The 20,698-nt window shown below is 45.1% G+C and overlaps 1 protein-coding gene across 2 annotated transcripts in view; it reads left to right on the top strand.

Moving 5' to 3' along the window:
• Window positions 1–20,698, top strand: part of GRID2IP (Grid2 interacting protein) — a 300,286-nt gene that overhangs the window by 113,840 nt on the left and 165,748 nt on the right. The gene's annotated exons all lie outside the window — the stretch shown is intronic.

Raw genomic sequence — 20,698 nt, 5'->3', positions numbered from 1 at the left:
ACCCTCTGATGCCTAATCCTAACCACCACCCCCGACGATGCCTAACCCTACTCTCACACAGAACCCTCCCCCCACCGATGCCTAATCCTAACCACCCCCCCTGAAGATGCCTAACCCTACTCTCACACAGAACCCTCCTCCCTCCGATGCCTAATCCTAACCACCACCTCCGATGATGCCTAACCCTACTCTCACACATAACCCTCCCTCCTCCGATGCCTAATCCTAACCCCCCCCGACGATGCCTAACCCCACTCTCACACATAACCCTCCCTCCTCCGATGCCTAATCCTAACCCCCCCCCCCCCGACGATGCCTAACCCTACTCTCACACAGAACCCTCCCCCCTCCGATGCCTAATTCTAACCACCACCCCGACAATGCCTAACCCTACTCTCACACATAACCCCCCCCCTCCTCCGATGCCTAATCCTAACGCCCCCCCCCGACGATGCCTAACCCCACTCTCACACATAACCCTCCCTCCTCCGATGCCTAATCCTAACCCCCCCCCCCCCCCCGACGATGCCTAACCCTACTCTCACACAGAACCCTCCCCCCACCAATGCCTAACTCTACTCTCACACATAACCCTCCCCCCTCCGATGCCTAATCCTAACCACCACCCCCCTGAAGATGCCTAACCCTACTCTCCCACAGATCCCTCCCCCCTCCGATGCCTAATCCTAACCACCACCCCCGACGATGCCGAACCCTACTCACACATAACCCTCCCTCCTCCGATGCCTAATCCTAATCACCACCCCCGACGATGCCTAACCCTACTCTCACACAGAACCCTCCCCCCTCCGATGCCTAATCCTAACCACCCCCCCTGACGATGCCTAACCCTACTCTCAGACAGAACCCTCCCCCTCCGATGCCTAATCCTAACCACCACCCCCCCTGAAGATGCCTAACCCTACTCTTCCACAGAACCCTCCCCCCTCCGATGCCTAATCCTAACCACCACCCCCGACGACGCCGAACCCTACTCACACATAACCCTCCCCCCTCCGATGCCTAATCCTAACCACCACCCCCGACGATGCCTAACCCTACTCTCACACATAACCCTCCCCCCTCCGATGACTAATCCTAACCAACCCCCCCCCCCCCCCCGACGATGCCTAACCCTACTCTCACACAGAACCCTCCCCCCTCCGATGCCTAATCCTAACCACCCCCCCTGAGGATGCCTAACCCTACTCTCACACAGAACCCTCCCCCCTCCAATGCCTAATCCTAACCACCGCTCCCGACGATGCCTAACCCTACTCACACATAACCCTCCCCCCTCCGATGCCTAATCCTAACCACCACCTCTGACGATGCCTAACCCTACTCTCACACAGAACCCTCCCACTCCAATGCCTAACCACCAACCCCACCGATGCCCAACTCTACTCCTACACAGAACCCTCCGATGCCTAATCCTAACCACCACCCCCGCCGATGCCTAACCCCAATGAGGCCTAAACTTGAAAGCCCCCTTCCTGATGCCTAACCTTAAACCCCTCCCTCCTGACACCTAACCTTAACCCCCCTCCCCCACCACAAAAAGCGCCCGCTATTTGTAGGCACAGTTTGTTTAGCGGCCCAGGCACCTGCTATTTATACATTTCCACTTATAGATGATATTTCCATGGGCACATGCCCAAACTTCCGTGCTCCTCCGGCACCTAAACTACCAGTTTCCCTTTTATGTACATCCATCATGTACAACAGGTCCTTCTTCCATGTGCAGCAGCTCTCCACTTTACATATCCAGCCCCTCCATTCTTGGGCAGAAGCTCCCCTCCTCCAAATGCAGCTCACACCTCCCTATTTGCACCTTTCCTTTTCAGCTTGATCTTCCATGTGCAGCAGCCCCCCCATATCCCTAACACTCTCTGCTTGCACAGCAGCCCCGCTCGGCTGCAGAGCCGGATCATCCACAAGACAAACCTAGGAAGTAACCTAGGGCCTGGAGAGAGTCTAGGAGTCTGGTGGATGCTACTAGCCCCCGCCAAATCTAAAAAAGCCAGGTGACAATCAGTGGGGGGGAGGGGGCAAAAACTGCTATCTTGCCTAGGGCCCCATTTCATCTTAGTCCTCTTCTGCTTGGCTGTGGCCCATACAGAAATCAAGCCTTGGCTGTCTGTCCTCTTCATCTTCTCTCCATCATCTGTAAGTGGGTCAGTTTGTGTGTTGCAACAAAAAACAATTATGAATGGTTGTGGTTCTGTGTAATGTAATCACTGATGGGACACGATGATGCTTTTATCTCTACCGAGGCCATACTGTAGTTTGTCAGACGTTTCATCTAGCCTGCATGCTTTGTATTTGTGCTGGCTTTGCACTCTATAATTCCTTGAGAATCGTGACATTCTGTGTGTGAGTGATGCCCAGCCTTGTGGCACGATGTTTTATTCTCTGAATTTACGGTATGTCATTTTTCCAATAGATGTTACTGGTTTGTACAATTCTTTTTTTCCTATGGATAATTTTAGGTAGTACACTGGCACAACAGGAAACACTTTCCAATCCCATTTCCTGATCCCCGCCCCCCCCAAGGATTGCATTTTTTTCCTGGAGTGCTGCTGGGGCGTGGGTGATTGGGATGTGCTGTGCTGGTGGTGATTGAGAGGGTCTGTTTCTCCTCGCACTAGAGTGAGGAGGTGATGGCATCAGTGGTTGGGGGCGGGACCCATGCCAGCTTGCAAGTCTGGGTCCTGGCACATGTGCAGGTGTAATTCAATTATTACATGCCTCTGCGTGGTGCTGGAGGGTATCAAAGTGTCAGAGTTTGCAGCAGAGCCCCTACAGCAAGCCCAAATGCACCCACGTAATATTTATATTACGTGGCAGAGAAAGGGGCCAGCAGCAATCAGAATGTCGGGCTTTAGTCCGAGACTTTGATCTGAAGGGGTTGAAGCTGAGCTGGATTATATCCAGCAACTGCGCCATTTAGTGGTAGCCAGGGTGTGTCAAGGGTTAAATGGTTCATTACAAGTTAAAGAGACTCTTAAGCAAATAAAAATTGCTATTTTTACCTGGTAATTTACCTCAAGAGTCTCATTAGAAATAAACCGCCGCATCCTCGTGGCAAAACGAGGGGTTTATACCCCCCAAATCCCGGGGCAAACATCCACGACTTTCAAAGTCATGGATTTTGCTGCCCGGGGAGGCAGAGCTTTGAGCTGTAGCTCTGCCTCTACTGACGTCAATCGCCATGCGGATCTCTCTCTGTGAAGGAAGAGTGAGAGGGACGGGGAGAGGTGGCGATCAGCGGCGATTTACTTCAGTAGAGGCAGAGCTACAGCTTACAGTGGTAAGGGGAAGAAAGTAGGAGTAGAAAAATTATCTCCTGGGAGAAAACTCATGAAAAAAAGTTACCGTGATTGAATAGAGGCCCATATGCAATTAAGAAAATATTTAAAATAATTTTGATTGTACTTTTCCACCTACTTTTTGGGACTTTTTCTATTGTAAAGTGCTGAAAAGTTTTGCTAAATTGAAGATGAAAAATGATTTTTTTAGGAGAAAAAGTGTACCTGAGATATATGAATATCCTGTATTTATACTTACCTGGGGCTTCCTCCAGCCCATGAGGACTGTGGGTTTCCTCATCATCCCCCTCGGCCTCTCCATTCTGCCGCTATCTGGCCCGGTAATCCGGCCAGTCCCCTTCAGTGCATGTGCGGCTTGGCCGCACAGTATTACTGCGCAGGCGCAGAAGGTTCCCGGGTGCAAGAGCGCCATGGGGGGAGGGGGAGGACGTGGGCCAGCTGCGCAGGCACTGAAGAGCGTGGCCAGCCCGGTGCTAGATAGTGGCAGAATGGTGTGGCTGAGGAAGACGGCGAGGGACACCATGGACCTCATGGGGCTGGAGGAAGCTCCAGGTAGATATAAATACAGGCTATTAATAGATTTCAGGTTCCCTTTAATTGCAAATGGGCCAAATTTCTCCTGGGTTTTCTCCTAGACCTAGAAGATAATTTTTCTTCTTCTATTTAAAATAGATTTCCAGCATTTTGCAACTGAAAAAGTACCAAAAAGTAGGTGGAAAAAGTACTATCACAATTATTTTAAGTATTTTCTTGATTGCTGGTGAGTTAAAATGCATTTTATTGGCAAGTTTAAAAATATCACTATGAAAACCAAGGAGAAAAATTAGTGTGCTATTATTGTTCAGGCAGGAGATCCCATGATGACAGGCCTGCATAGGGAATCAAGGGGCTAAAAAAATGAAAACTGTACAATAAAAGTAGGAAAATGAGTGAGTTTTTCCTGTGCGCCTTAATCCTTTTTTTGCTTCTCCATTGACTTTAATGGACTCTGTTTCACAAACAAAAAATGCATGCAGCCAGGCATTGAAAAAAAGCACCTCATGCACATATTATACTAGGAACGCTATAACATATCCGAATAAGAAAACACAAACTCTGCTGGAGCGCAAAGCACACACATTCATAAATCAATGCACACATGTGTCGTATGGGAACTAGCCCTTATAGCTGACAGCTTCTTCTGAAGAACTAAATATTATTAAAAGTTATAAATTGCAAACGTTATTCATAGTCAGTGCTCAGGCCAATGGCATTTCATGAAGTTCTCCTTTAGCGTCGCAATAGGAGAAAAGCAAGGCAAAATTGAGCATGACAGTTGGCTGATGGAGGACATGGTACAGCCAAGACAGAACTGACACATTTTTATCTGTGAGTCATATACGATGACCCCAGGCTTGTTCCAACCAGACAAAGCACTTAAACATCACTGTAAGAGGTATTTTATCCCGACGCAGCTCTTTTCTTTTACTTACTGTAAAACTTCACCTTTGCATCTCTGAAAATTAAACAGGAGCTTCCTGTAAATGCCTATAGATTTTTGTAAAGCATGTATCGTATTTTATAATAATGTCTGTACAGTCTCCCATTTATTCAGCTCATGGTGTATCCAAAGAAGAAAAAAAGACCGGTAATTTAAACTGGATACTTGTTTGTGCCCTCGCAGACCTTTCATCACTAAAATAAAGGGCTTCTCCAGTTCATATGAATGCCAGTGAATGCCAAGATATTGAAATGTACAGATTGTCTACTTATACCAGGCATCACAGTTATGGCATAGCTGAAACTTCTTGAAACTTATTAGGCTGTTGTTTAACCACTTGAGGACTGCAGGGCTAAACCCCCCTAGTGACCAGGCCATTTTTAGCTAAATTGGCCACTGCAGCTTTAAAGAGACTCCGTAACAAAAATTGCATCCTGTTTTTTATCATCCTACAAGTTCCAAAAGCTATTCTAATGTGTTCTGGCTTATTGCAGCACGTTCTACTATCACCATCTCTGTAATAAATCAACGGTACTTATCCGTTAGCCGGGCGCATCCGGCAGGTGGCGCTAATTACTATTCCCCCTCCAGGCCGACATGGATAGTAGGGAAAGATGTAACTCTGGTGGAGTTTTGTCGCCACCTGCCGGATGCGCCCGGCTAACGGATAAGTACCAAATCAACTTATCTCTCTCTTGTCAGACTTGATAGCCTGTGTCTGGAAGGCTGCCAAGTTCTTCAGTGTTGTGAAGAACAACCTGCAGTATGTGCTATCATTGTAGACTTGAATGTACATGGTATATAAAGATCTTGAAAAGGGGAAATCTCTAGGATTTGCAGGTTTTTTTATGATCTGAGAGTTACTTTTAATTATACCACCCTTAATGAAACACTCCATGTAAAGTTATCTGTGATACTATGATCTGTACATTATGTATCTGTTGTGCCTTCAATAAAGCTTGGCTTTTGTTTAAAAAAAATATGGCAACCTCCATATCCCTCTCACTTTAGGTGTCCTTTAACCAATTGAGCCTCAGCTACAGTATATCTATGTCCTCTGTGACTTCATCTAAGCCACAAGGATGTAGTTATACATCTTGTAGCTGAAGCACAGCTTTGCTCAATTTGTCTTGCTCTTGTGCACACCTCTGGCACTATCTGCTGCAGCACTGATTGGTGAAAAGGAATATATGTTCCCTGAGCCAATAAGATTAATTTTCACAATTAAAATACATTTATTTTCTAAGTTCATAGTGAAAAATACACACTGTAGCATTATTTCAGAATCAAATATCCTCCCCATAAATTGTGACAGGAACGTAAACTAAGTTTTGTGATAAACGGGAGAAATAGCCAAATACATTTTTTTTTCCCCACAGTAGTGTTTTTATTTCTGAATTGCAATTTGTAAAACTGAGAAACAATGTGTTTTTTTCCCCATTGAAATGCATAGAAAACAAAATCATTCTAAGGAAAAAATACCATCATTCTTGAAAAAAAGATATATATTTCATTTAGGTGTCATAAGTAGGGATAAAGTTATTGGTGATTAAATAGGGACATCGCTAAAATGCCAAAACTGCCTAAAATGCCAAAACTACTCTGGTCCATAAGGAGGAAACGAGGTCTGGATGCAAAGTGGCTTAGAAAGTTAGATGCAGATGTTTTTACACAGGAAATATATTGAAGCTAGATGTGCATTAGATGGTAATATTAAAACCTTCCCGGACGTGGGTTTTACTTAGTTGATGCTGTCTCTGCCCTGCTCTGTAGTTAATGTTGGCACTTGGCAGGGCGTTTTATGTGTGTATTTTTACTCTGAGGGAGCTGTGAACTGCACTGTGCAAGACAACCCACAGGCATGATTCCAATAGTCACCTCTCTCTCTCTCTCTTTTTGTATGCAAATGTTTTTTTTTCATGTACATATTAATAGTATGTGAAAAAGTAGATATCTACGAACACAGCAAAGTAAAGGATCACTTAAGCCATACAATGATGCATGTTTAATCATGTCTTCATGAATGCTGAGACAAGGACAAGCAGTTGACATGCATTTGTTCCAGATGTCAATGAGTCCTTTCTTAGTATTTCTCCAGTTGTATTAAATAGCCCTGAAAAAAGAGCAAAGACCAATAATAGCTGTACTTCTGCTAAGGATGAACGCATTAGTACATTTTTGAAATGTCACGGTAAAAGCCTAGCGCAATCTTGGATGGCCTTCTGTTTTTATATTTGTTACCATGGCAGCTCTAGAATGGTGAGTAATGTTTGTTAATACAGATGAGCGGAAAATTAGCGTATCTGACAAATCTCTACTCACCCAGGAAGCGGTGAAATTATTATTATTTTTATTATTGTTATTTTGGATTTATATATAGCGTCGGCATTTTCCCTGGAACTGGCTTGTGAATGAATACCACAAGCTGCTGATCAATTAACTGCCAGCTGATACATTAGAAGACATTAGGCATTAAATAAAGATAACATTTTATAAAACAAAAACAAACACAAAAAAGAACAACGTTTTCCATCAAAAGTTATCTCCTACAAAACTACTGAATGTTCTACAACTCTTTAATCAGCATTCTAACTAATGCATGTGAAGAGATTGCTTGAGCCTAAGTTCACAGTGGTCAGTTGTGTTGCAGAATAAGGCCTGGGACCCACTAGAGTGTTTTTTTGTTTTTTTTCTGAGCACATAGGGAGCTCTTTAGCGATTTTCCTAAAGGCTCTGACAATGTAAATGGATGGGACAGATTCCACAAGAGCGATTGCGATTAGAGAAATCGCAATCACAGGGCATGCAGTATTTTGGGAGTGTTTTCATTGTAATGAATTGAATAGGTGCAGGGAAATCGCTCCCAAAATCGCTTGCAAAGCGCTATCGCAAATCGCTATTGATTGCGATAACGCTTTGGGCTTTCTAGTGGGTCCCAGGCCTCATGCTGTTTGTCAAATCACTGCCCATACAATTATATGGGGCTGTTCACAGTAAAGAGTTGTTAGGCCCAATTCACACTACAATTCACTCTAAGCGCTTTGTGATTTTTAAAAGCTCCTGCAAATGTTATCCTATGCGTGTGTTCACACTAGAGTAATGTGATTTTGTAAAAATCCTCCATAGCATTGCATTAGCAAGAGTTTTTCAAAATCACTAGCGCTTAAAAAGCTCTTGTAGTGTGAATCAGCCCTAACTGATTGCGTTACTGTATTTTGCTCCGTGCAGGCTTTGCGTTAATTCTATGTCCAGTCTCCATTGCAGTTCACATACATTTGAATGCATTATAACTCATGTGTTATACAACTGACCACTGTGAACCAAGCCTGAATGAAACTACCATATGGTAAAATATGAAGGATGAGAAGTGAAAGGGAACAATATAATTTTTCCTCCCTACGTCCTCCAGGACGGCCCTCCTGAGACTGTGTAAGTCTCCCCTCCCAAATCGGAAACACCTGACAAGAATCAAAAAGCAATTAGTATAAATTCCACCCCCTCACAACCTCCTCCATTTTTTTGTTTGTTTCCCAGACTTTCCACGGAAGCACCTATGGAGTTGTTCCTGGTGGTAGGGGAGCCTGATGGCACCTACTTGGATTGACCAGGCTTAGGAAGAAGTTTTTTCTGGAGGGAGAGCGGTTTGGGTCTGTGCTGGGCGCGACCTGACGTGTGGAGTGAAGGCAGCCATACCTGGATCCACTAGTGGGGTGGTAGAAGCCGGAGGGTTTGTGCCATTTTCCACCGCTCTACGCCTCGCTAAAGCGGGAGGGGCGGTCTTCGGCGGCGCCTGTCAGCATTTCACTTCCGTCTTCCCGGAGGCTGTCACGCGGAAGGCAAGCTCCAGCATCCGCGTTATACACGCAGCAGTCCACCCAGCACGCGTACACACTGCACGGAGGCAGTGGATCTCTGCAGGGGCCATGCAGCAGCCATCAGAGCCCGCTCCAGAGACACAGCAAACACCTTCGGCTGTCACTGGGGAGACAGCACAGCAGCCGGTAAGGTGTTAGAGCTATATTAACTTCTTTTAAGTTTATATGCATACTCAGTAGCTAAGGATCCCTGGTGGGTTGTTCCTTTCTATTTATTTTCAGAAGCCACAGAAGTATCCTGGCAAGACCAATAAGTGTACTAAATGTGGTGGCAGGCTACCTGAGGGGTCTTCTAAGACTTTGTGTTTAGAATGTTACAATAAATCAAAGTCTCATGCACCTAGACCCGAGAGCACTACTGTTGCTTTATTAGATTTAATGAAATCAATATGAAAACAATATGAAACAGGAGCTAGCAACTACCTTTTCAGCGTTTAGAGCAGCTCTACCTCCTTGTCCACTGCAGATGGTCCCCTTGCCGCATTCATCTCCAGCCTTGCCACCGGTGCCCATGGCTCAGCCGGCTCAGCCTGTAGTAATTACTTCTCAGGCTCAGATTCCGCAGACGGGTACTTCTCCCATTGACCAGCCGGCACCTTCTCCGGTATTGCCGGGTAACCCCCAGGGGGAGTGGGGGGCTTCTCATGGGGATGAATCCTCACCTTTATCCCCGGGGGATGTCTCTGAGGAGTCTGATGAGGGTGAACTACCGGAGTCAGATGCTTCAGAGAATCAGGGGGAGGCGAGGGTACCAAGATACCTGGATCCGGAGGGGAGGCTGTTTGTCCCAAGATCGTTCAAACGCCGATTTCCTTTCAATATAGAGGAGCATGATGCATTGTTCAAATGCCCTAGATTGGATGCTCCTCTCTCTCAATGCTCTAAGGATACAGATCTGTCCTTTGAGGATATGGGGGCCTTAAAAGATCCTATGGATAGAAAGGCAGAAGCCCTTCTCAAGAGAGCATGGGATTCAACATCCTTTTCTTTTAAACCAGCCATTTCCTCAGTTTGTGTAGCCCGCAATCTTGATAAGTGGATTCGGGGGCTTCAGAGTCGTCTAGAGGAGGGTACTCCTCATGCAAGGATCTTAGAAAGCTTACCTGTAATAATCAAGTCCATTGCTTTCTTGGCAGATGCGGCTACTGAGTCTCTCAGGGCCGCTGCTAAGACGGCGGCACTGATCAATTCGGCTCGGCGAGCCGTTTGGCTAAATACATGGGAAGGAGATGTTACTTCCAAGCAGAAGCTTTGTGGGATGTCATTCCAGGGTAACCTTTTGTTTGGAAAAGATTTAGACTCGGTATTGGAGAGATCATCCAATAAATCCAGGAAGTTTCCTGAAAAGAAAAAGAAAGGGAAACAGCCCTTTCAGAATAAAAAGCCCTTTTTCAGGCAGGAGCAGCAGGGTAGAGGGCAGAAACAGAATAAGAGGTGGTCCTACAATGCAGGCAGAGGTAGACCTTTCCTCTTCAATAGATCTCAGCCAGCCTCTGCTGCTGCGAAGCCCTCTAAATGACGGGCAGATTCCGGTGGGAGGAAGACTTCGCTACTTTGCGCCAGCTTGGCGAGAAGTGACGAAAAACGAATTTATTCTGAACTTAATCCAACAGGGATACAAGATAGAGTTCAGATCTCCTCCTCCCTCCCGGTTTTACGGTCACATCATTCCCCAGAGATCAGATCAAGGCGGGGGCTTTAATGGACTCGGTTTCCTCACTTCTTCAGAAGAAAGTTATTTGTCCGGTTCCAGTGTCGGAACAGGGAAGGGGCTTTTACTCAAGAGTGTTTCTGATTCTGAAGCACTCGGGAGGGTTTCGAATGATCTTGAATTTGAAACCTTTGAACCCTTACATTGTGGAGAAGAAGTTCAGGATGGAGAGCATTGCCTCCGTTCGCAACCTCATGTCTCCGGGGGCTTTTCTAGCATCGGTGGATCTGGAGGATGCTTACCTCCACATTCCAATCCACCCTCTTTTTCAGAAGTATTTAAGGTTTGCAGTTCAGGCAGGGGAGTCGATATGCCATTTTCAATATCAGGCTCTGCCGTTCGGAATCTCGTCGGCCCCGAGAATCTTTACGAAGGTTGTGGCGGAGGTAATGTCTTTCCTGCATCTCCACAATGTAAGGGTTCTCCCCTACTTAGACGACTTTCTGTTTATGGCCGAGACTCGAGAAGCCTTGCAAGGGGTGCTAGGTTTTTCTCTTCAACTTTTGAACAGATTAGGATGGATCGTGAGCTCGGAGAAGTCTCACTTGATCCCGGTTCAGAGTCTGATTTTTTTAGGTCTCAGGTGGGACACGACGGTCAGACGTGTCTTCCTGCCAGACCAGAAGATAGACAGATTAGTATCAGAGGTGCAGGGGATCAGAGAGGATCCTCTGGTATCCCTGCGGAAGTTGGTATCATGCTTGGGGCTGATGTCTTCAGCCATTCCGGCGGTAGAGTGGGCACAGGCCCATTCTCGGAGTCTCCAGAATTGGGTATTGGAAACTTGGGACAGAGATCACCGTTCTCTGGATATGAGAGTATTAGTACCGGAGGAAGTGGTGGTAGCCCTTCACTGGTGGTGTCAGCGATCCAACCTGAATCAGGGCAGCAGATGGGTTCAGGAAATTCCGTTAAAATTATACACGGACGCCAGTGCCTGGGACTGGGGGGCCCACTGCCTGGGCCACCAGGTCCAGGGGACATGGGACCAGCAGATCTCCCGGAGATCTTCGAATTACAGGGAGCTCAGGGCAATTCTACTGGCCTTACAGGCCCTTCTCCCGATAATCTCCAACTCAGAGGTGCTGGTATTCTCGGACAATTTCGTCTCAGTTTGTTATGTCAGGAAGCAGGGGGGCACGAGGGTACCAGACCTCCAGCATCTGACATCTCTCATCATGGCATGGTCAGAGGCCAATCTGGAATCCCTGTCAGCAGTCCACATTCGGGGAGTTCACAACAGACGAGCAAACTCTCTAAGCAGACAGCTAGTAGAGGAGTCGGAGTGGGAACTCAATCCAGAAACTTTTCTGGAAATTACAAAACGCTGGGGGGTTCCAGTTCTCGATTTGTTCGCAAATCCAGAGAACGCAAAGGTGGAGGATTTTTGTACCCTGGATCCTTCTGCTTCAATGAGCAGATTGGACGCCCTGTCGATTCCTTGGCCAAAGGGGTTGCTCTACGCGTTCCCTCCATTCAAGTTAATACCGAGGGTCCTCAGGAAAAATCAAACAGAGGAGGCAGAGGTGATACTAATAGCTCCTTGGTGGCCAAGGAGGGCTTGGTTCCCGCTACTGCAGTTCCTAGCGTTTCAGGGACCTTGGCATCTTCAGAACAGAGCGGATCTGCTAGTACAGGGCGGCAATCTCCATCCGAATCCAGAATTTTTGAATCTAACTGCTTGGATCCTGAGGAGCAGATGTTGACAGTTCAGGGGTTTTCTAAGGATGTGGTTAAGACGTTATTAGCCTGTAGAAAGCCAGCCACTAGGAAAAAATATAATAAAGTTTGGTACACCTTCTCGGCCTGGAAACAGAAGAATGTATCCAGGTCAGACAACATTACTTCTGTTCTAGATTTTTTACACACACTGACCGAATGTAAATACCAGGTGTGTGTTTGTAGAATTTTTACAGCAGGGAGTAAAGTTAGGCTTGACCGTCAGTACTCTTAGGGCTCAGGTGTCAGCTCTTTCTGTTTTTTTGTATAAACGGCTATCTGCCGACGTTTATGTTAAAAATTTTCTGAGGTCAGTTGAACGGTCACAGCCAGTTCCCCAGAAGCTTGTTCCTCCTTGAGACCTGTCGTTGGTATTGGATTTCCTAACATCAGACAAATTTGAACCTTTAGATTCGGTTCCTTTGAAGTTTCTTACACTCAAAGTTGTTTTTTTAGTGGCCATTACCTCAGCTCGCAGGATAGGGGATATACAGGCTTTATCGATAAAGGACCCGTACATGATAATTCATGCTGATAAGATTGTCTTCAGACTAGATCCCTCTTATTTACCCAAGGTATCCACATCCTTTCATAGAACCCAGGATATTGTACTGCCTTCCTTTTTGACTAGTCCACAGAATGATAAGGAAAGGAGGTTGAGCACTCTGGACGTCAGGAGAGCGGTTCTGACTTATTTAGAAAGAACCAGAGAGTGGAGAGTTTCCACTAATCTTTTTATAGCTTTTGGGGGTACTAAGAGGGGGTCTCATGTATCCAAAATGACAGTGTCTAGGTGGATTAGACAGCTAATATCCCTTGCCTATTCAGAGGCGCAGTTACAGGTGCCTGACCACATTACAGCACACTCTACCAGATCCCTTTCAGCATCTTGGGCGGAGAGGTCGGGAGCTTCTCTAGAGCAGATATGTCGAGCCGCGACATGGTCCAGCCACTCAACCTTCATCAAACATTATAGAGTGGAGCTCCTTTCTAGTCAGGACCAAGCTTTTGGACGCAAGGTTCTTCAGGCCGTTATCCCACCCTAAGGTAAATTTCTCGCTAGATCTCAGGAGGGCCGTCCTGGAGGATGTAGGGAGGAAGTGCCGGCTGCTTACCTGGTAGCAGTGTTCCAGCGAGTCCTCCAGGACGGCCGTCTAGGTTCCCGGCCCTATTATATATATATTATTTAAGTATGATAGTGGTTCGTGGATTCTTTTCTCTTCTTTAAACTGGAGGAGGTTGTGAGGGGGTGGAATTTATACTAATTGCTTTTTGATTCTTGTCAGGTGTTTCCGATTTGGGAGGGGAGACTTACACAGTCTCAGGAGGGCCGTCCTGGAGGACTCGCCGGAACACTGCTACCAGGTAAGCAGCCGGCACTTTTTTTTTAATGAAGGTAAGCGCTTTTCTCCTGGCGAACGCAAAGCGCCAGAGCTGCAGCCACTAGGATGTGCTCTATAGGTAGCAGCAGTATTATGGAGTCTTGCCCAAGGCCTCCTGCTGAACAGGTGTTGGCTTCCTGAATAGGAAGAGCTGAGATTCGAACCCAGTACACTATCCAGCCACTGTAAGGATGGTAAGATAGTAATAGTATGGGGGGAGAAGAGGCGCCCAATGGAATGTAAAATGGATGAAATGAGTAAAAATAAGGTAGGAGATTACTTACCTAGAGATAAATGCGCTCAGAGCTCAACAGGACTGCTGTTATTGACCTGAGGAAGTTGAATTGTAACTCACGAAACGCGTTGTCTTGTGTATTCAAAAGTAACTTTCAAGCATAGGACTTAGACATTTATCTCTAGATAAGTAGTCCCTTAACTTATTTTTTACTAATTTTAACCATTTTACACTCCATTCTACACCCCCCATACAACCTCCATAATGAGTAAACTGTGCCATTGTCTATTTTCCTGCCTTGTATGCAGCACCCTCTTGTTACAGATCCGCTGGAGCACTTTAAAGAAGACCTGTATTTAAAAAAATGGACTTAGTAAAAGTACTTTTTTTTCACACTACTCATTTATAAATGATTTAGTCAGTGTTTACCCATTGTAAAATCTTTCCTCACCCTGATTTACATTCTGAAATTTATCACAGGTGGCGCCATCAGTAGTCCTGTCAGGTTCACCTCTGTGGAATATTTGTTTCAGGAAATTCCAAAGCCAGTGAGAATAATGCCAGTCTCCCAGAATGCACTGGGAGGAGAACTCCACATAGCTGAACAGCCTAGGCTAAGGATCACTGGGTGGACGGGGTTCCACACCAATAGATTTTTTTTTTGTGAAATACGGTATCTGATGCTGAAACCGGGATCATTGCTGTAAAAGTGGGTATCCTTTATAATTTTCTGCATTCTGCTATTTGTCACTATGGTGCCTCTTTATCACTTTAGTCTTCAGTGTTTTTCATCATTTCAGCGCTCCTCCCATTCATTTGCCAATAACTTTATCACTACTTATCACAACAAAATTATCTATATCTTGTTTTTTTCTGCCACCAAATCTTTATGTTGTACATTTTAATTTAATTTTTTTTTTTTTATCAAAAGTTAGTTTTATTTGGGTATTTTTGGGAGAATGTGGGAAGTAAGGAGTTAATTTTAAATTGTGTGTAGGTCTGTTTATTAAAACAATGTATGTAAGTTTAATTTCACCATTTGGCTACAAGATGTCCTCAGTCATTAGCTTCCTGTGCGTGCTTTTAGTATGTGAAACAGGAAGCAATGCGTGTAAGTGTTTACAAATGGCTGCAGGCATCTCATTGATTGATAATTGACATGGGGACCTAGATCAATGAATAGGTATTGTGTTCCCATTCATTGATCTCCGGGCTAATGGGTGGCGGCGAGTACGAGCGCAGGAGCGTGCTATCGGCTGTGGCTGCGTTTTTTTTATTTTCACGGATGTAGCTCCTACGTCCAAGATGCATAGGAGGACATAGGAGCTCTGTCTTAAAGGCTAAAGTAGTTAAAGGAAACACGGGGTGAAAATAAACCGATGAGTTGTATCTAGCCTCCTCCTCCTAAAAATGACTTTTTTCATATATCCCACAGTTTCATTTTATATTTCAATGTACTTTTTTAAGTTTATTGTTTCATTGTCTCTGCTCAATGACACATTCATTGAAGTATGCCAGAGATAAAATCTATGAACTATTAACGCTCTTTATCTCTTTCCTGCTCTCACAAGTCATTTACTGCCAGGAAAGTGTTTTATGGGTGTAATTCCTTATCAGCGAGGGTTACTCAATAGCCTGATCAAGTCCCGACCCAGAAAGAAACTGTCACTTGCATACCTGATGTTTAACTCTTTCAGGCAGAGAAAGAAAAAAAGAACACTGCATAGTTATTTTTGTGCTAGGCACTGTGCATACATACAGTATCTCTCTCATCATGTCACATGTCACCTCCTTTATCCTTTAAAGGACATATGAGGTGAAAAAAACGGATGAGATCAACAATTGTATCTATCCTCCTTCTCCTAAAATTGACCTTTTTTTAGATATCCCACAGTTTTATTTTACATTTAAATCTAGATTTTATGTTTTTACTGTTTCATTGTTTCAGCTCATTTACACTTTCATTTAAGCATGCCAGAGCTCAAATGTATGAAATATTGACCCTTTTTATCTCTTTCCTGCTCCAGGAAGCCATTTACTGCCAGGAAAGTATTTTATGGCTGTAATTCCTTATCAGTGAGGGTTATGCCAAAGTCAGACCCAGTCCCGACCAAAACAAACTATCACTTGCATACCTGATGTTTAACTCTTTCAGACAGAGAAAGAAAAAAAGTAAGACAACATAGTTATTTGTGTGCTAGGCACTGTACATACACATGTCTGTCTCATCATGTCACATCACTTTGGTTGTCCTATAAGCATGTATGTGCAGTGGCATAGCTAAGGTGAATAATCTGTGTACATCCTTTCAGCTGAAGAAAGCACAGCTTATTTGCCTTGTTTCCTTGTTCTATTTCAGTCTTGTGTTGATCACAAGATTGCATTCACAAATCCTCAAATAGCATAGCAGAGGCAGACAGTTTGGGCTAAGATAGCAGGAAAGCTGCACAATACAGTTATGCTATCGTCAATTAGACTTTAATGTTCGCAGTTGGTACTAGTATTGTGTACAGTATATGTATGTTTTTCTATGCAAGCCATAATTATATATTTCATTTCCACTTAGTAATATGTGGCCATTGTTCAGGTTTTATGGTTCCTGCCTCTCCATCCATTGCCTTACAGCAGAAAGACTTCACAATACAGTTCTTTCTTTTACCACTAGAAAAGGCTGCAGGGGATGTTAATGCCATATAAATGCATAATAATAATAATAATTGTCCTCAATGCGCAGAATGTAGGTGTACTCTGAGGAGACTGCACTTTCTCTCCCTGCGTACTGAGCTGGTGGCCAGAGCAACAGAGCCTTCTGCTAAGCAGCTTTTTATTATCGGGGAGCACTGTTATCTAACAGCAATCCTGCTCTGTGTCAAATATTTTCTTCAACTTTACCCTTTTTGACTTAAAGTGGTGCGAAACTCAACAGATCCACAAAAATTGGTAGCAGAACTGCATTCAAACAGTTGAACACAGCAATTTCTTCTTCAGTGGAAAGTTTCCTGCCACATCCAAACAGGTGATAACATTATATTTTGTTCATATTCCTTTTTTCCAGCTACAATTAGTAAATATTAGCAAAGTGCTGAAACTGAGCTGCCCTGAGCTGAGAAGCAGAGAGAGCTGAGAAATGATCACTAGATAGATTTTAATATCTAAACACAAAAGCTACGCACTAAAATACAATGGCAGCTTTCAGAGCAGATAAACTGTACTTTGGGAACTTGTAATTTGTAAACAGACAATATTGCTTGTACACAAAAGCAAATATGATAACTGTATGTGTGATGAAAAATAGGAAAATACATTTTTATTGAATGCTATGTCAGAGAATGGATCTCTTAGAGCAGGGGTCTCAAACTCAATTTACCTGGGGGGCCGCAGGAGGCAAAGTCAGGATGAGGCTGGGCCGCATAAGGAAATCAATCAATCAGCAGCTCCCGCGCCAACCCCCCTCCCCCTGTCCCGTCCCCCATCCCTTGCATTGATTTTTATTTCAAAATCAAATTCACACGGAGGCGAACTATTTTGCCTATATTTACCTTATAGTTCGCTTCAGTGCTCCCATTACAAGTAATCCGCCGTGTCTCCGCCGCAAAACGAGGGCTGCGAAACCCCCAAATCCCCCAAGGGGCAATCCGCCGGCATTTCCTGCAAGGGGCAGAGCTTTCAGCTTCCTGCAAGGGGCAGAGCTTTCAGCTTCTGCTCTGCCCCTCCTGACGTCAATCGCTGCGCCTCTTCCTTCACAGAGAGGGGCGGGGAGAGGCGAAGATCCGTGTGGCGATTGACGTCAGGAGGGGCAGAGCTGAAGCTGAAAGCTCTGCCCCTTCCAGGAAATGCTGGCGGATTGCCCCCCGGGCGATTTGGGGGCTCTGCAGCCCTCGTTTAGCGGCGGGGATGCGGCGGATTACTTGGGAGCACTGAAGCAAACTATAAGTAAGCTTTTGCCAGCGCGGGCCACAAAATATTGTATTGAGGGCCGCAAATGGCCCGCGGGCCACGAGTTTGAGACCCCTGTCTTAGAGCCTTCCCGTTTTCAAGAGTCCAAGAGGCATTTGGGTCTCCGAAGACATAAGAAGACGTGTGGCTTCATGCTGCGCACTTGCGAGCACAGCCCAAAGTACTTTCAAGAAGAACCAAAAACGCAGCCGGCGAAGATTTAAACAGAATTGAATCGTGTCGGATTTAATCGGATCGTAAATAGAATTGTAATCAAATCGCACAAAGAATCATATCGTGTAGATGGGGCTTTAGACTGTGATAGGCATATTGTGAGCTCTCCTGAGGAACAGTTAGTGGCATAAATTGTTCAATGTCCTCCATACTCAAGAGCTGTGGAAAATGTCAGGTTTCTATAAATGCATAATAATGGAACATTTGTCTGTGGTTAGCTATAGCTGAAGTGGGAAATTGGGCCTCTCCTATATGCGATTAGCTTTTACTGCCCTGGTAAATATTTTAGAAGATGAAGGTTCATACAGATAAATATAGTCCTGCTCCTCTGAATGGAGCTCCCTGGTGGCAATGCTATAAAAATAGCGAGCGTATTATGTGTGCCGGCCTGTGCATTAATGCTCGCAGAGATCCAGCAGCAGAGTGCAGGGGGAGCATCTGGTCTCCCTAATCTCCTATCTCCAGCATCGCGGCGGAACTCATTGTCGAGTCGTTCATTGCTGGCCTATCCAATCAGCGAAGGGTTAATGCAAATGACACGCTAAGCCCAGGGAGATTTGCCGGCTAATCTCTACAAATGAATTGCTGCTGAGTGCATGAAAGCATTAGCGGCCAATGGGTGCTCTGTGCTGTGTGACTACATGGTAAACTGTACAGAATTGTGCATAACCATGATAATCCAGGCCGGACAAGCACTGGGGGTCAGGTAGCCAGTGCTCTGTCCTGAGGGTACGAGTGCACAGGGGCAGACTCAGAAGTATAATACAATGCAGAAAATGAGTAAACTAAGTGCAATAAGCAGCCTTCACTGTTTTATTCTCATTCTTGATAAAGGGGACCTTATGTGGCATTAGGGGCGTAACCGGACTTGATAGGGCCCACCTGCAAAAAATGATAGCATGGGGCACCGTTTGGTCCCTGAACCCCATGCGGGTCATGGCAAATGGCAGCAGAGAGCTTGCTGCTGTGAAGCAGCATCCGGAAGCAGGAACAAATTACACCATTTTTGTAAGTGAACAGGGGGAGGGGGATTGGGGGCGGTGCTAAATGGCTGAACTTGTGGTTGGGGAGAGGAAGGAAGAGGGGCGCACAAAGCCTCTGGGACAGGGGTGATTGCTAAGCCCATGTGTGGCATGAAAGAAGTGCAGGATTATAAATTCTTATACATTTGGAGGACTTTGCATGACTTGGATTGTATGCTGATGGTTTCAGGACTGCTTACAGCAAACCTGAATTTAAAACTAAAAGTCAAAATAAACATACACATCATACTTAATCTACTCCTCAATCTATTTCTCCTCTCCTGCATCCTGTTTGTCCACTGTGATCGATGAAATTGTCCGTCTTCCGGTTTAAAAAATGGCAATGACCCTGTAACAGCTACCGGGTCAGCACACTGTTAAACTGCTATATTGCTCACTTGAGCCATAGGGAAACATGGGCATTACCTTGCTCATCAGTTGTCTTTTCAGCTATAAGGGCCCGTTTCCACTATCACGAATTCGCATGCGGTGCCCACATGCGAATTCGCATAGCCAGTGCAAGTGGATGGGACTGTTTCCACTTGTGCGTTTTCCTGCACGTTTTTCTGTGCAGAAAAAATCTGCAGGGTAGGGCCCTCAGAATTCGCCTGCGTGTGGAATGCAGGCGAATCGCACGCAATGTATTTAATAGGGAAATCGCATGCGTTTTCCCCATGCGTTTTTTGCCGCGATTTCGCATGTGATTTCGCATAGGTACCCATGTTAATTCACACAGGCAGTGACATGGTTAAAATCGCATCACCCTTACCTATGCGAAATCGCATGCGAAATCGCGGCAAAAAACGCATGCGGAATTGCACCCGCATGCGATTTTCCTGCGGTGATTCGCCGGCGATTCCGCAACGCTATAGTGGAAACGGGCCCTCACTGTCAGCAACTGATATATAACTGACAAGAACTGATGTGTGATACTTGTGGTGATTGGGAAAGGCTAGAACATCATTTTGAATTACAAATTGCTTTCTTGCTTTTATTGGCGACATGTATTTGAAGCAATAAAGTGTGGCGTATTCTCACAGGAGAGGAAAAGAAAATGAGCAGAACTGTCATGGAGCTATGGGAAAGGCTAGAGTGACATTCAGAACTGCAATTCACTTTCTTTCTTTACACAAAATTGCTTTGTTATTTTGATGATTGGTCTTGTGCTTTGGAAGTCCTGGGTCATTTCTTGGTGATTGAACGGTAGCAGCAGATCGAAGAGGTGCTTTTTGGTGAGGAACGTCCTCAACCCCTAGTGAGTTTTTCAGACATACAGTGACTAATGATTACAGGAAGAGCGGGCCTTAAGGCTCCCGATGCCCACACTTATCATTGCCTAAAATGTAGTGTTTATTTATGTTAAAATTCTACTTTGTATGCAAATTTTCGTGTGCGATTTAATTTTTTTTTTTTTTTTTTAAAGCGGACCAAACTTAGGACCTCTGCTCTAAAAGATAAGCAACAGAAAAAAACATTTCTTTGTTACGGCTGAGACAAATCCTGCAATAATTCTGCAGTGTCTCTACTTCCGGCTTTCATGGAAGCAGACATAGGGTTAAAGAGACTCTGAAGTCTCATAAAATTCACATTTTTATTTTAAAAATCACTTTAACATCATTGCCCTACTTAAACGCCGCATCTCTGTGGCTGAACTCTAACTAAATCCCCCCTGCAAAATACACGACTTTCTTGGTCGTGGATTTTGCTGCCCCAGGAGGCAGAGCTTTCAGCTGCAGCTCTGCCTCCATGCGCGTCAATCCGCACGCATCTCC

This window comes from Hyperolius riggenbachi, chromosome 7 (genome assembly GCF_040937935.1).
Source record: "Hyperolius riggenbachi isolate aHypRig1 chromosome 7, aHypRig1.pri, whole genome shotgun sequence".
NCBI lineage: Eukaryota > Metazoa > Chordata > Amphibia > Anura > Hyperoliidae > Hyperolius > Hyperolius riggenbachi.
The sequence above is the reverse complement of the archived record's forward strand: the minus strand, read 5'-3'. Positions and strand labels throughout refer to the sequence as shown.